The sequence below is a fragment of the Bufo gargarizans genome, unplaced genomic scaffold (assembly GCF_014858855.1).
Source record: "Bufo gargarizans isolate SCDJY-AF-19 unplaced genomic scaffold, ASM1485885v1 fragScaff_scaffold_1_pilon:::fragment_2:::debris, whole genome shotgun sequence".
NCBI lineage: Eukaryota > Metazoa > Chordata > Amphibia > Anura > Bufonidae > Bufo > Bufo gargarizans.
In genome coordinates, this window is record NW_025334069.1 from 843540 (window position 1) to 859135 (window position 15596).

A 15596-nucleotide genomic window follows, 5' to 3' on the forward strand; every position below is an offset into this window, starting at 1 on the left:
TCTTTATTCTTGTGAATTTTTGGCAGACAATAAAAAACAGGTGTTCTTGGTTGATTATTTAGAATAAAATGATGTTCATCGTCTGTTAAAATTCCTTTTTCTAAACCTCTGTTGCATAGTAAAATCAAATATTTTTGAAATATTTCAATTGGATTTTTTGTAATGGGTTTATATGTATTTATATCCAATAATTGGCGTAAACATTTTGTATCATATTTATCCTTATCTTGAATAATTATAGAGCCGCCTTTGTCGGCTGGACGGATAATAATTTTATTCTCTTCTTGTAACTCTTTTATTGCCTTGACTTCACAATTAGTCAAATTTCTCCTTTTAAATCTTGGGTTTTCTTTAATCCTCTTATATCATTCTCAACGCATTTTTTAAAAGTGGTCAATTCAGGACCCATCTCATTACGCTGGTATTTTTTGGACTTACTTTTCAAAGTGGTATGTACCTATCCATCATTTAAAGTTCCTTCTTCATTCCGTATATTTCTAATATCATATTTCTTGAGACATAAACGTCTTATGTATTTCTAAACTCCTATGAATGTTTCGAATTTGTTGAGTTTTTGGGTAGGGGCAAATTTTAGGCCTTTATTAAGTAGATTTTTTTTGAGTGTTTGTGAGCTCAAATGTGCTAAGATTCAAAATAGAATCACTATCTGAATCTATATTACCTATCTGTGATAATCGCGTGCCCTTTCTTCCCCCTCTTCTAGTCTTTTTCCTCTTTCTCTGTTCCTCCTTTCTCTGAGTGTAGTGATTCTCCTGATATGTGTCTATTTTCGGGGTTCTCTGTTGATACTGTGATTTGTGTTCCTGCTGTGAGGTGTGGTGTTTGTTTTTCAAATTGTATTGGTGATCTGGGGGGGAATTCATATTGTATGTGCATGTCCTTAATTGGGGAGTTTTTTGTCGTGTCCATGATCTGTGATGTGGTGGGGTTTGGTCTAAAAAATGCTCCCTATCTTCTAATACCTCAAATCTATTATAGACAGGAATCTGAGAGATCATGTCTCTCTGAATAGGAGTGTCAATCATCTCCTCTGTGTCGAAGTAAATATTTATATTCATTCTTGACTGATCGCTCCTGTCCACATGATTTCATTGATTCTTATTTTTATTTTTATTGTTATTATATTTAAATGTATTTGTTTTTTTTTATCCATTATATCATGTTCTACTTTATGTAAGTTCTTACATAGTCTCCCCTGCCACATATTATGCTCATCATTTTTAGGTAATTTAACAATCATATCTTTTACTTCATTAATTCTACTGGATACTTCTTCCAGTATTACCTTTCTTCTTTTTATGATTAATTTAATGAGAGCTATGGATTGCTGATGTAATGACGAATACCATTCATTATTAAACAAGGGTTCCCATAAAGCTTGTGCTGGGTTTTTTGTCAGTGTAAGACCTTTTGGAATTTTATCTAAAATGATGTATTGTTTGAGTTCCCTGGTCAATAAAAATTCCAACTCTTTAAATAAGTCCCTTGTAGGGATGTCTCCATTTGACTCCATACCAATCTCCCCATCAAACATGAAGGACTCAACCGTCTGTCTCTTATTTTCCACATGACTCCAGATATCTACGATTGCCTGTACGCAGTGTGCTGACCTTAAGGGTGATGCAAAATTTGAATTGAAAAATCAAAAAAGGCAGCACTACTACGTCAGGTTCTCCGGATGGGTGCTCTCAGCCTACAGATTCACCCAATCTATAAAGCTAAATAAATATATAAAAAAAGGCTGGGTACTCACTATATCTGGAGTAAGTGGTACTTTATTAATCCAACCATAAAATCGGGGAAGGACATCAGAAAGTATAATTAATATCATAACAGATGTGGTGTTATTTGGGGAGAATAAGAGTCTGTCTCCAAGCCAACAAAGAATGCCTTACATTTTGCAAATTTTTAGACTTTTTTATGATTTTATATCAGTTTTTTGTTTTTTATACATTCCATCATATAGCAAGGGTTTCCAATAGTGATATTTTTTCACTGTTGCATAATATAAACCCTTGTCAACACACATCTGTTTGTTAAAATGAAGGACTCACGTTAAACGCTTTTACCACATATAACTGCAGAAGTAAACTGAGAATATATTTTTCTTTTTGTACTGAAGTAGGCCACTAAACGCTTTCACCACATATAGCTTCAAAAGTGAACTGAGCATATGATTTTCTTTTGGTACTAAAATACGTCACTAAACGCTTTTACCACAAATAACTGCAACAGTGAACTGCGTATATATTTTTCTTTTTGTACTGAAATACGTCACTAAACGCTTTCACCACATATAACTGCAGAAGTGAACTGCGTATATATTTATCTTTTTCCACAGATTTAAGCCACTAAAGGATTTTCAACATAGCGCTTGCACCCCAAGAATAAATTGCTGGAATGACAGAGCTTTCTAATGGCTATTTGGATCCCCAAATAATCTTTCCCTGCAATTGTAAATGACTTTTTTTCACAATGAGGTTTTTCCTATTGCTGTACCTAGTTCCTTCTCACATCTGTCCCTGCACTCAGAGCGCTGGAAAATGTCTGAATCCAAGATAGTTGAGGCTATTTGTAGGGCTGTGACATCACAGGGCTGGCTGGCTGCTAATTGGCTGCATTAATGGCATTATGGGTCATCCCGCCTTCTGAGAGTTCTTTGCCCCATGTCCTAACATGTGTAGCCTCCATTTTAGCCGCCGACGCGCGAGAAAATTCACATTAGCTTCAATTCGCTCATCTCTATTTCTCACCATACTCATAGCGGCATAGGCTATATGGCGTAGAGCTATTGCAGACCTGACTTCTGAAGAATGGATGGCTGCATGTGCAGTGTCCCACTACGTGATCGTGGGCACTGCAAACTAGTTTTATTGTGTTTTATTGTCTTATATTATGTCTGTATGCTGTAGTTCATCTCATGTCATATTCTCCCATGTCACCATGTGATTCTTTATGTGTAAGATCCTATACACAGGCCTAGTTAGGGTGCACTACACTAGTTTCTCCACTAGATGGGGCAGTGTTACAGTGTATATATAGCTTAGCTCAGGCCTAGTTAGGGAAGTATTTCCTGAAGTTTAGTCAGTGTGCAGCCATGATGTAGCTGCCTGCTGGAGTCTCCTGCCTCTCTTCTCTCTCCCTGTTGGCTCCACAGTCCAGGGTTAAAGCCTACAAGATTCAGCCCAGAGGTGAGATATCTACTTCTAATGCTCAGCTCGCTCCTCCAGGGTGACCAGTGACAAGCTGCAAACAGCAAGTATTCAAGGGGATTAGTATATTTTATTCAAGTCAAAGGATAGCAAATGGCCATACTTAAAGGCTTCCCAGGCACATTTGCAATTAGGTGTAGGACACAGCTTCCGGTATCCACGCCTCCAGTTTAAATCCTAAAGACAGTTAGGCCAACTGTCAGAAAAGCACTGGAAATAGAGGTTCAAGGATTCTGAAAACCACCTTCAATTCAGGTTAGAATAAGGTGAGAGTTAATACCAGCCTAAGACTTTTTATAGTTCAAAAGCCTAGTCTGAAGCAGAAGCTTTCAAATATATAAAAGACAAAGAGCCTGTTTTATCTAAGCACTTACAATATCCTACCCCCGTATGCATTAGAGACTGTATTTCAGATCTGGATGTACTAGAGACTGTTTAATAGTTGGATGTAACCATTACCAGGCGCAACTCTCAGTGTACGGCGATACCACATGTGTGACACTTTTTTGCAGCCTAGGTGGGCAAAGGGGCCCACATTCCAAAGAGCACCTTTCGGATTTCACCGGCCATTTTTTACAGATTTTGATTTCAAACTACTTTGCACGCATTTGGGCCCCTAAAATGCCAAGGTAGTATAACTACCCCACAAGTGACCCCACTTTGGAGAGAAGACACCTCAAGGTATTTTATGATGGGCATAGTGAGTTCATGGAAGTTTTTATTTTTTGTCACAAGTTAGTGGAATATGAGACTTTGTAAGGAAGAAAAAAAAATAATCATCATTTTCCGCTAACTTGTGACAAAAAATAAAAAGTTCTATGAACTCACTATGCCCATCAGCGAATACCTTTGGGTGTCTACTTTCCGAAATGGGGTCATTTGTGGGGTTTTTCTACTGTCTGGGCATTGTAGAACCTCAGGAAACATGACAGGTGCTCAGAAAGTCAGAGCTGCTTCAAAAAGCGGAAATTCACATTTTTGTACCATAGTTTGTAAACGCTATAACTTTTACCCAAACCATTTTTTTTAGCCAAACATTTTTTTTTTATCAAAGACATGTAGAACAATACATTTTGAGAAAAATTTATATATAGATGTCGTTTTTTTAGAAAATTTTTACAACTGAAAGTGAAAAATGTCATTTTTTTTTCAAAAATTTTGTTACATTTCGATTAATAACAAAAAAAGTTAAAATGTCAGCAGCAATGAAATGCCACCAAATGAAAGCTCTATTAGTGAGAAGAAAAGGAGGTAAAATTCATTTGGGTGGTAAGTTGCATGACCGAGCAATAAACGGTGAAAGTAGTGTAGTGCAGAATTGTAAAAAGTGGTCCGGTCATTAAGGGGGTTTAAAGGGAACCTGTTATGTGGATATTTGATTATAATCTAACTAATTATATACAATCATTAACTTCTAAAAAGTACCTTAGATGTATTCACTTACTGGTGTGACAGATGGTTACCTCATAATATACACACAAAGCTGCCGAATGCTAATGAGCTGATTCGAGTCCGGCGTGATGTCATTGAGTCCGGCGTATATTTAATTCAGAGCTATAGCCACTCCCCTGCCCACCTGCTGCTGATTCCTATGGAAACAAACTGTCACTCAGCAGCAGGTGGGCGGGAAGAGTCAGGAGCTCATGAATATTCATGACTCATCATTATCAGCTGGAGCTTTTCAATACAAGATGTTGGCAGATTGACTGGGTCAATTAAAGAAAGTGAACCAGCATTATGCTAAGAGAATAAGTCACTTATTTATGTTGCCCTTAGTTAGGACACCATAAAACTGGTGACAGGTTCCCTTTAAGCTAGGTGGGCTGAAGTGGTTAAAAACATTTTAAAATAGCAATCCGAAGACGGGTTTGGTATCGGCTGGTACAACGGTACTAAGTCTCGCGCAACTTTGGCTGAAATGAATTTTGCCTACATGGAGTCAATACATTTTTTTTTTTGAACAATAGATTTTTATTAAGGTTTACATAAAATAACAAAAATAGGTTACAATTGCATGAATACAATCACATGAATACATTCTTAGCAGAGGTATTTTTAGGCACTTGTGAAACTTCTTTTAGAAAATTAGAAATTACACTTCATAAGACAGATAAACTGATACCAGCAATAAGAAATGACATCGCAGGTACTTCACATAACAGAATATTAGTGTACAGGTAACACAACACGATTAGAGCGTTATAGCCTAATAGACGCATTGGGGGGTATCTTGCACTTATTGTCATTCAGCCACATATCCCAGTTTTTTAGAAAGGTAAGTTTCGAATTCCTAGAGGAAGCCCAAATTCCTTCGTATAAACAGCAATTGTCTAGTGATCTAAGAATTCTCTTGATATTGGGGAGATCACCGGCTTTCCAGCAGGCAGCAATTTTTAGGCGGGTAACAAATATTAGATGACTAACAATGGATCTATAATGTTGAGGGAGTTCAATTAGGCCTACAGATAAAAGAGCCATCTTAGGAGAGAGAGTGATTTGGGAGCCTGCTAGATGAGATATTAATTCAAAAATTGAGATCCATAAACAATTAACTGCTGGGCAGTCCCACCACATGTGTAGGTATGTACCAGGGGCATTACCGCATCTCCAACATGCTTGCGACATTTCAGGAAATATTTTATTCAAGTACATTGGGGTTCTGTACCATCTGTATAGAATTTTCCTCGCTCCTTCTAAATGGTCTGAGCATTTGGAGAGCTTAGATACAGAGGTGAAGGTTTCCCCCCATTCCGCTTCTGTGAGAACAGAGCCCAACTCAGAGTTCCACAAGTCCATGATGTGTTGTAATGGATTTGTGCTAGAATCTTTCAGTAATTGATATCCTTTCGTGATACCTTTATCCAGTCTATGTGTCATATTGATCCAGTCCATTAGCGAATGGTTTTGTGAGGTAAATTGAAAATTTCTTGGGGATTGAAGTAGATGTCTTATTCTAAGGTATTTATAGAAATCTGAGTTGGGAATGCTGAATTCTCTATGAAGATAAGCAAAGTCAACAAAAACTTCATTAATTCTCAATTGACCAATATCTGTAATACCGGAGGATATCCAGTTACCAATCCGAAGGTCTGGTATGGCTAATTCACATATTTCTAGAGGTAGGGAAGAGATTGAGGAAGTAACTAATTTTTCTGTTCTAGCAATGACATACCAGATGCTAAAGATTGCATTCAGGGTTGATAGTGAAGAGGCATGTTTAATACCAAAGACCGCTGTGGCTGAGAGCCATAAGTTTAAGTCATGGGCACCCATTATATTTTTCTCCAGTACAACCCATCTTTTAGAGGTATCATTTTTAATCAAGTATCTCATTTGATCAAGTATGGAAGAGGCATAGTAGTGTTTAATAGAAGGGGTGTTAAGTCCGCCTGTTTTAAGTGATCTTTGAAGGATGAGACCTTTCACTCTGGGTTTAAATTTCCCCCATATATGTCGGTTGAGTAAGGTTTGTAGTTTTGATAAGTATCCTTTGGGAATGGCAATTGGTATATTACGAAACATATAAATAATTTTGGGTAATATCATCATTTTAATTGCTGCTATTCTCCCTAACCATGAAAGAGAGTCCATTCTTAGGTTGTTTAAGGAGTCACTTATCTTATTATATAGTGGCCAAAAATTAACTTTGAATAGTTTACTAGTAGGGAATGCAAGCTGGATGCCTAGGTATGTCAATGATTCTGCAGCCCAGGGGTATTTGTATGAGTTGGAGATTAAGTTTTTGGTAGTTCTGGATAAACCCAGGTCAAGAATTTGGGACTTGTTGATATTAACTTTATAGAAGGACGCTTTGCCAAATTTAGTAATTATATTGTTAATAGCATTTAATGCAGTTGCAGGGTTTGATGTTAAGATTAGCACATCATCTGCAAAAAGACCTATGCGATGATCTGTGTTCCCCACCGTTAACCCTTTAATGAGAGGGGAGGATCTGATATGTTGCGCAAAGGGTTCCATTGCAAGGGCAAATATTAAAGGGGACATGGGGCACCCTTGTCTAGTTCCATTCTTAATATTGAATGGAGCAGATAAGAAACTAGATGAGTAAATAGAGGCGCTAGGGTTGGAGTATAAGGACATTACCGCAGACAGGAAAAAATCACCAAATCCAAATTTTTTCAAGGTTGCATGAATGTATTTCCAATGTATCCTATCAAACGCCTTCTCCGCGTCCAAGGAGAGGAGCAAAGAAGGCGTCCGTGTAGAGTGTGCTATATCTAAAAGATCTATGAATCTCCTAGTGCCATCTGATGATTGCCTGTTGGGGACAAAACCAATTTGGTCATTAGCTATTAATGTAGGAAGGATACCAGATAATCTTTTTGCCAGAATTTTCGCAAAAATCTTTATATCTGAGTTTAGTAGCGATATAGGCCTGAAGTTAGCCGGCTTGTCTGCAGATTTACCAGGTTTGGGGAGCGTAATTATCAGTGCGTTTAACATATCTTTGGGGATCGACTCCTGTTCTGCTATTAAGTTGAAGGATCTATTCAGAAAGGGGTTTAGGATGTGCGAGAAAATTTTATAGTATTCATTTGTAAGTCCGTCCGGACCAGGAGATTTATTGTTTTTTAGGGAGTGTATTGCTTCAGAAATTTCCTGATGTGTGATTTTAGAGTTAAGGGATTGATTTTGGGCTGGAGTTATGGAAGGAAGTGATATACTAGTAAGGAAATCATTAATATATTCAGTAGTCGGTTGGACAATGTCAGGCGCTTTCTCCAGATTATATAAATTTTCATAATATTTGGCGAATTCCTCTGCTATATGCTTGGGATTATATAATTTTTGGTCTTGACTGTCATATAAGAAGGGGATTCTTGATTTAATTTCTCTTTTTTTAATTCTATTAGCTAAAATCTTTGACGCTTTATTACCTTGAGAGTAGTGGTCTGAATTGACTTTACGCAAATGGAATTCATGTTTTTCGTGTAAATGGAGATATAAATGGTGTCTGGCTGTTTTTAATTTGCTGATAATTTTAGGGTCTAACGAAATCTTAGAAGAATCCTCTAGGTTTTTGATATCAGCTAGTAATTTATCAAGAGTTTTCCGTCTATTCCTCTTTTGGATAGCCGCATGTTTCAACAGAACACCCCTTATAAATGCCTTGTGCGCACTCCATAATGTAATATCTGAAACCAGCTTATTGTCATTGGATTTAAAATATTCTTTTAATGAATTTTCTACTTCTGTACGAATAGAAGAATTTTGGAGTAAGGAGTTATTGAGTCTCCATGGGGAATATATTCTATTACTATATTTATCATCCAGAGTAAGAGTGATAAACGCATGGTCAGACCACGTTATATTAGAGATTGACACTTCTAACACTTTTTGAAGGAGCCATTTATCTGATACAAAGAGGTCAATTCTAGAGTAAGTATTGTGTGGGTGTGAGAAGAAAGTAAAATCTTTTTCATTAGCATGGTGAACCCTCCATATATCCAGAAGACCCTCTTGGAATAAGAAATCTCTGAGGTGTGAATTCTTTTGAGAGGGAAGAGGAGAAGGCAGCCTATCAATTGAGGAGTCAGGACACATATTGAAGTCACCACAAATCAATAGAGAGTCTTGCTTAGAATCCTGAGCTATTTTGACAGTACGTTTGATAAAATTGATCTGATCAGCATTAGGGGCATATAAATTAACTATTGTGTATCTAGAGTTGTTTATATCGCATATAATGATGATGTATCTGCCCTCTTCATCAATTATTGTATTATGACACTGGAAGGCAACAGAATTTTTGAAACCTATAATCACACCTTTTCTTTTATTTGAAGCTGATGAGAAAAAGATGTGTGGAAAGGAGGGGTGAGAAAATCTGTAGGAGTCTTCCTTATTAAGGTGGGACTCTTGAATACAGATGATGTCAGCTCCTTGTTTCCTCACCTCATTCCAACATGCTGACCGCTTAAATGGGCTATTAAGACCTTTAACATTTGCAGAGAAGATTTTTATACCTTTGCTAGCCATATTGATTTCTCATACAATATGCTAATATTTCTAACCTGAGATGATTAATAATTAGTGTGTGAGTGAAATAGTGAAGTACACTTATGTTACCGTAAAGAAATTGAGGGGAACGTAGATTTGAATCTTTGACTTCCTTTGTTTGAGGTAGACCTTTTTTGTGTAACCTTATAAAACAATAAGATAAAACATGGAAAAAAAAAGGATTAATAAATAACAGAAACATAACAATGGTCTAACAGTGACCACAAGTAGTGATGTATCTCACTTAGTATGGGAGGCGTTAGGAAAACAGTGGATTAGGGAATGTGAACACAGAGATGTAATATGTGTTCTCAGAGGTAGAGCATCAGGGTGTGGAACCCCATAAGAATAGCATAATAGTAGTATAGCCAAACAAATATAACATGGAAGGATACTTATGGTATCAAAGAAAGTGTCCCGCACAAGTTTCACGGAGGATTTCTTCCCACTTTGGTCCATTCTGGAGTCAGGTTAAGGTGGCTTCTGTCAGAGGAAGGTCTATTAGAAGGAGAGTTCATTGCTTTGTCTCTTTCTTTGTCTTTATCTTTGGCTTTGGCGCCCTCCGGTGGCACAGAGATGTTCCATTTGGCAAAAGCTACTGACGCTTCCTGTGGAGAAACTAGGACATTTGATGAATTTTGATATCTCACAATCAGCTTGACAGGGAAACCCCATTTGTAAGGAATATTGTTGTCCCTTAATGCTTTGGTGTACACTTGGAACTCGCGTCTCCTGCTCAGTGTCGCTGGTGATAAGTCAGTGAATAGGAGGACATTACAAAATCTTTCAGGGATATCCGTCCTCTTTTTTTGAGCTTCTCTCATTAGGGAGTCTTTTAGGTGATAAAAGTGTATTCTGGCAAGAACATCTCTGGGAATAGAGGCTGGAAGAGCTTTGGGTTTGGGAACCCGGTGAACCCGGTCTATTATCAACTCTGGCCCTGGAGTGTCTGGCAGATATGCCACTATGAGGTCCGCAATAAAGTCCTGCAACTGAGAGTCCAGAACACTTTCAGGAATGCCTCTGAATCTAATGTTGTTTCTTCTGGAGCGATCCTCCAGATCAGCGATTTTAAGTTTCATGGTGGCTATGTCATCTTCAACCGCATTATGATTATCAACTAGTGAGTTATGCGCTGAGACAAATTCCTCCATTTTTTCTTCCAAATGTGCAGTTCTTTCTCCTATAGCGACTATGTCTGCATGAATAACAGAGATTGTCTCTTTAAAGTCGCCATGAATAGATCGTTTTAGATCTGACAGCATGTCCTGCATTGCATTGACTGTTAATCCAGGATCTATGCCTGGTGACGCAGGGTAAGTATCAAGGGGAGGACTGTATGGCTGCTGTTCACTCACCCTCTTTTGTTTTTTAGGTTCCTGTGAGGAAGGAGAGTCGGATCCTGCTGAAGAGGGAGACCCTGGTGAACGCTGACTGAGCGCCGCTGCAGAGGACGGGCAGGGCGCTCCCTCCGTGTGGCGGGAACCGGCGCCATCTTGTGAAGACCCAGGAGCTGGATGGAAGAATGCCGTCATTTTCTGAGGCTGCGAACCTTTCTTCCTTCCTCTGGTCATCATCGGAAGGGGTACTGGAGCGAGGTCCGTTCTGGGGTAGGTAAGTATCTTCAAATCTTAGAAATATAGCTGCTTTGTGCCGCTGTCGGAGTTCCACAGCCGGAGCTCAGGCACTATGCGACCTCTCCTCCCGGCATCCGGCCACGCCCCCCGGAGTCAATACATTTTAATGCTTTAAGGAGACAGCATTAAAACCGAACTGAAGTGTTTGACCGAATCAACTTCGGATCTCTGACCCGAAGCTCGATTCGTTCAACACTACAACTATATGCACATGACCGTTGTGTGTTTTGTGGTCCGCAAATTGCAGATCCGCAAAACACGGATGGCATCCGTGTGCGTTCCGCAATTTGAGGAATGGCACGGACAGCCATTAATATAACTGCCTATTCTTGTCCGCAAAACGGACAAGAATAGGACAGGCTATATATTTTTTTTTGTGGAACACGGAACAGGGCAACGGATGCGGACAGCATACAGAGTGCTGTCTGCATCTTTTGCGGCCCCATTGAAGTGAATGGGTCCGCATCCAAGCCGCAAAAACTGCGGCTCGGATGAAGACCAAAACAACGGTCGTGTGCATAGCCGAGGTTAGCCACTTCAGTTGTGTTGCAGATGGATCTCTCATATCAAGCAGCTGGTGCCCTCATGTTTGTCTAAAGACAACTCCAGCTGGCATTTTAGGAAAGCAACGAAATTCAGTTTTGTTTAGAATTAAAAAAAAATCTAAAATTTGGATCTAATTCTACTTTGGATGCTTTGCTTTGCTCAACACTAGCCAGCACCCTAAGCACATTGAAATCAGTTTTCTAAATAATAGAATAATAGAATAGGTACTGTATACTTTGATTTATGGAATAAGTCAAATTTGAAAGAAGAAGGTTTGTACAATTACAAAGATTTAGATTTTGGTAATATTTGGTAATAAAATTTGCAGATAGAATTATGTAACAATCAGAAGCAGGTCTCCTAAATATTTCTCAATAGATTTATAAAAAAAACTTGGATAAATTAAAATAATTATCAGCTCAGCCAAAAAAAGAAAAATATAGGAAAAACAGATGGTTACATTTTGTTGGGAATTAATTACAAAATTATCCTTCGGCAGAAATTCACAAAATTTCTGCAAAAACATCCTAACATTAAAAAAGCAATAAGCATACAAGTAAATAGAACAGCAGAACACAATTTAATTAGATTCAATTTATGAAGTACAAATTGCTGAGTATGACAATAACAGTGTGAACATGGAAAATGTTGAGTAACATATAAAACCTAATACGATGCTGAAAACATGTGGCCTCATATCCATTATAAGTATATGCAAACATTTTTAGTGTCTAAATACTGCCATGTAAGGCTACTTTCACACAAGCGGCACGGACCTCCGGCAGGCTGTTCCGTTGGGTGAACAGCCTGCGAATCCATCCTGCCACTAGTGACCATGTGACTATAATGGGGGCAGGGGCGGAGTTCCGATGAGGCACGGCAGCACATGGCGAGAGGCTGCCGGAATAAAACTACGATATGTCCAACATTTATTCTAGCAGCCTCTCGCCGTGTGCTGCCGTGCCTCGACAGAACTCCGCCCCCATTATAGTCAATGGGGACGGAGCGGCAGTCCGGAGGCACATGGTCACTAGCGGCAGGACAGATCTGGCAGGCTAGTCACCCGACGGAACAGCCTGCTGGAGGTCCGTGCCGCTAGTGTAAAAGTAGCCTAGCTGAAATTATTTTTCTTCTTACATTTTGATTTTAGAATGGGGACCTTCACAATCGCTGGTGTTCTGAGGGTAACCTGTGCCACCATTTGGTTACGACTCCAAGCTGCAGTGTTGCCACAGCCAACATGCAGCAGTGGCTTGAGATTGCCTGTGCCTTTCTGGAGAGGACACAATACCCAAACTGTATTGGTGCCCTTGATGGGAAGCACATACGGGTGAAGAAGCCACCGAACACAGTGCCCTGATATTATAATAATAAACAGTTCCTCTTTGTAGTTTTGCTGGCCTTGGCTAACACAAACTATATGTTAAAAATTGTAGATATCGAGTCCTATGGAAGTTCTGAAGATGCTCGCATCTTCAGGGCTTCCAGAATGGGTAGGTGACTTCAGTCCAAACAACTAGACATACCACAGCCAGCTAACCTTTCTGGCTCTTCAGGTCCCCCTGCGCCTTATGTGATTTTAGGTGATGAGGAGTTTGCCCTTTCAAAAAATCTCATGTTTCCTTGAGGTTTAGATGAAAAGAGGTGCACTTTTAGGCCTCGTTCACACTTCAGTGTTTGGTCAATGATTTCAGTCAGTGATTTTATTATTATTATTTTTTTTTTTTTTATAAATTCTTTATTTTCAGTTTTATAGAGTAAGCAACATATATGCATTGATATGACAGTAGAGAAATATGCATTAACACAACATATTGTAAGGTCGTATCTTAGCACTCAAACATGTAACACAATTACAAATGCATATGCATACAGTAGTCTGTTATATTATCAGCAAGGAGAGTTATCTTCTCTCCATACTCTGGGAGACGTATAAAATCGTATATATTCTTCTCTACAGAGTATCCAGAACGCCTCTTATCAAGACTTGGTATGTCAAATACAGTAATAGATAGAATGGTTAGAGGAGAGAGAGAGAAGAAGAAAGGGAGGAAGAAAAAGAAAAATGTGGGGGAAAGAAAGAAAGGTGTAAAGAAGAGGGGGAGGGGGGGAGGGGGGGGAGGGGGAGAGGATAGGGATATCGCTATTCAAATCCTAGCCTCAAAGTAAACGTCGGTCAGGACTCAGGACTCACCTTCGCCAGAGATTTCCAAGGACTCCATAGTTTTTCGTACTTATCATGTGTCCTCTCAATCCAACTGGACATTTCTTCGAACTTACAAATTTGAGCCATCTTAGCTATCATCTCTTGTATGGAAGGGGGGTTAGCATCAAGCCAATGCAGGGGGATCAATGCTTTTGCTACCGCTATGACGTGTGAGACCAGATTCTTCCTGGAAGGGAAATATTGAGGTGTCGGGAGTGCAAGTGCCACCATTTCTAAGGTGAGGTTAAAACTGGGGGATGTAAGTTTTCTGACTATCGCTTCTGTTTCACTCCAATAGGTCTTGATTTTCTGACAATTCCACCAGATGTGCGAGAGGGAGCCTACCTCATTACCGCATCTCCAGCACTCACTGGTAGGGGACAGGCCTCTTTTGTACAGGAATTCAGGCGTTTTATACCACCTTGACAGGAGCTTAAAATGGTTCTCCTGCAACCGGGAGCAACGAGAGAAACCATGAGAGTTCTTTAATATTTGTCCCACCTCTGCATCGGTCAACACCTTGTTCAGCTCCTTCTCCCAATCTTTAATGTATTGAGGTCTCGACTGTTCACCCTCCCCTCCAACTACCGGGTAGAGCTTCGACACTTTCTTTGCAGAAGAGAGAGGCGACAACACCAGCTTTTCAAATTCAGTTAAGGACCTCTGGGAAGGGTACTTCACAGTCAACTCCCCACACACAGCTTTGATATGAGATTTCGCTAGGAAAAAACCTGGGGATTCAGTGGTCGAGCGCGGGAGGGCAGCCAAGATAGAGGATTCCATATTTGGAGTGATATCGCCTAATTTGACTGATGTTAGGGAATTCCATAAGTGCAGCTTTCCTAAGTTGTCATGATTTAGGAGATCAGGTAGTAGGCTCACTGGGAGCAAAGGGGATGGGTCAGGGGCCAGTTTCTCTTTCAGTTCTTTCCAGATCTTACTGAGGCTACACATCAAGGGATCCATTGTTTTGTCATTATGTATGTTTCTATCTGGTAGCCACAAATGTTTCTGGAAACCTTTTCCTACACTATGTCTACATATTGCTTGGACATCTGGTTGTCTTTTGGGGTCAACCATTTCAAGCCATCTGTTAAGCTGTATCGCTTTGTAATATCTGGATATATCTGGTAGCCCCAGCCCTCCTTTCTCCTTATGTCTAGTTAGCATTTCGTGTGATATCCTAGGCTTTCTACCATTCCATAAGAACTTGGAAAACATACTCCTAATACTCTGCAGGTAAGATTTCGGGAGCCAGATCGGAACCAATTGCATGGTATACAGGACTTTCGGCATTACGTACGCTTTTAGGACATTTTTCCTTCCCATCCAAGAGAGATAGGGGAGGTTATAGGTGTGTAGCAAGTTTTGGATGACCTTCAAAAGTGGAATGTAGTTATGCTGATATAAGTCACGGGTGCTACTCGGTATTGAAACACCTTTGGTCCACTGAAATGGGAGTCGAGCTTTCAAAGGGGCAATCTTGGAATTGGGTAAAGAGATATTCATTATCTCTGATTTCGAGTGATTGACTTTGAAATCTGATAAAGAACTATATTCCTCTATTTTCTCTATCAGCACGGTCAATCCCTTCTCTGGTTCCCTGATCAGAAACAATAAGTCATCCGCAAACGCGGTACATTTTAGTTCTCTCTCGCCATATTTAATTCCTTGGATATCAGGAGACTGTCTGACCAGTTGTAGGAGTGACTCTGCTACCAGGATGAACAATGAGGGGGACAGGGGACATCCCTGCCTGGTTCCATTAGTTATGTCAAAGGATGGAGAAAGCGTGCCGTTCACCTTCAACCTGGCATATGGGTTTTTATATAGCGTAAATATTGCTCTTATAAAAACTTCCGGAAAGGCGAAACGTTGCAGCGTCTGTTTCATGTACAACCAGTTAACCCTGTCAAACGCTTTTTCAGCGTCGATGCTTAACAGGGCTAAGGG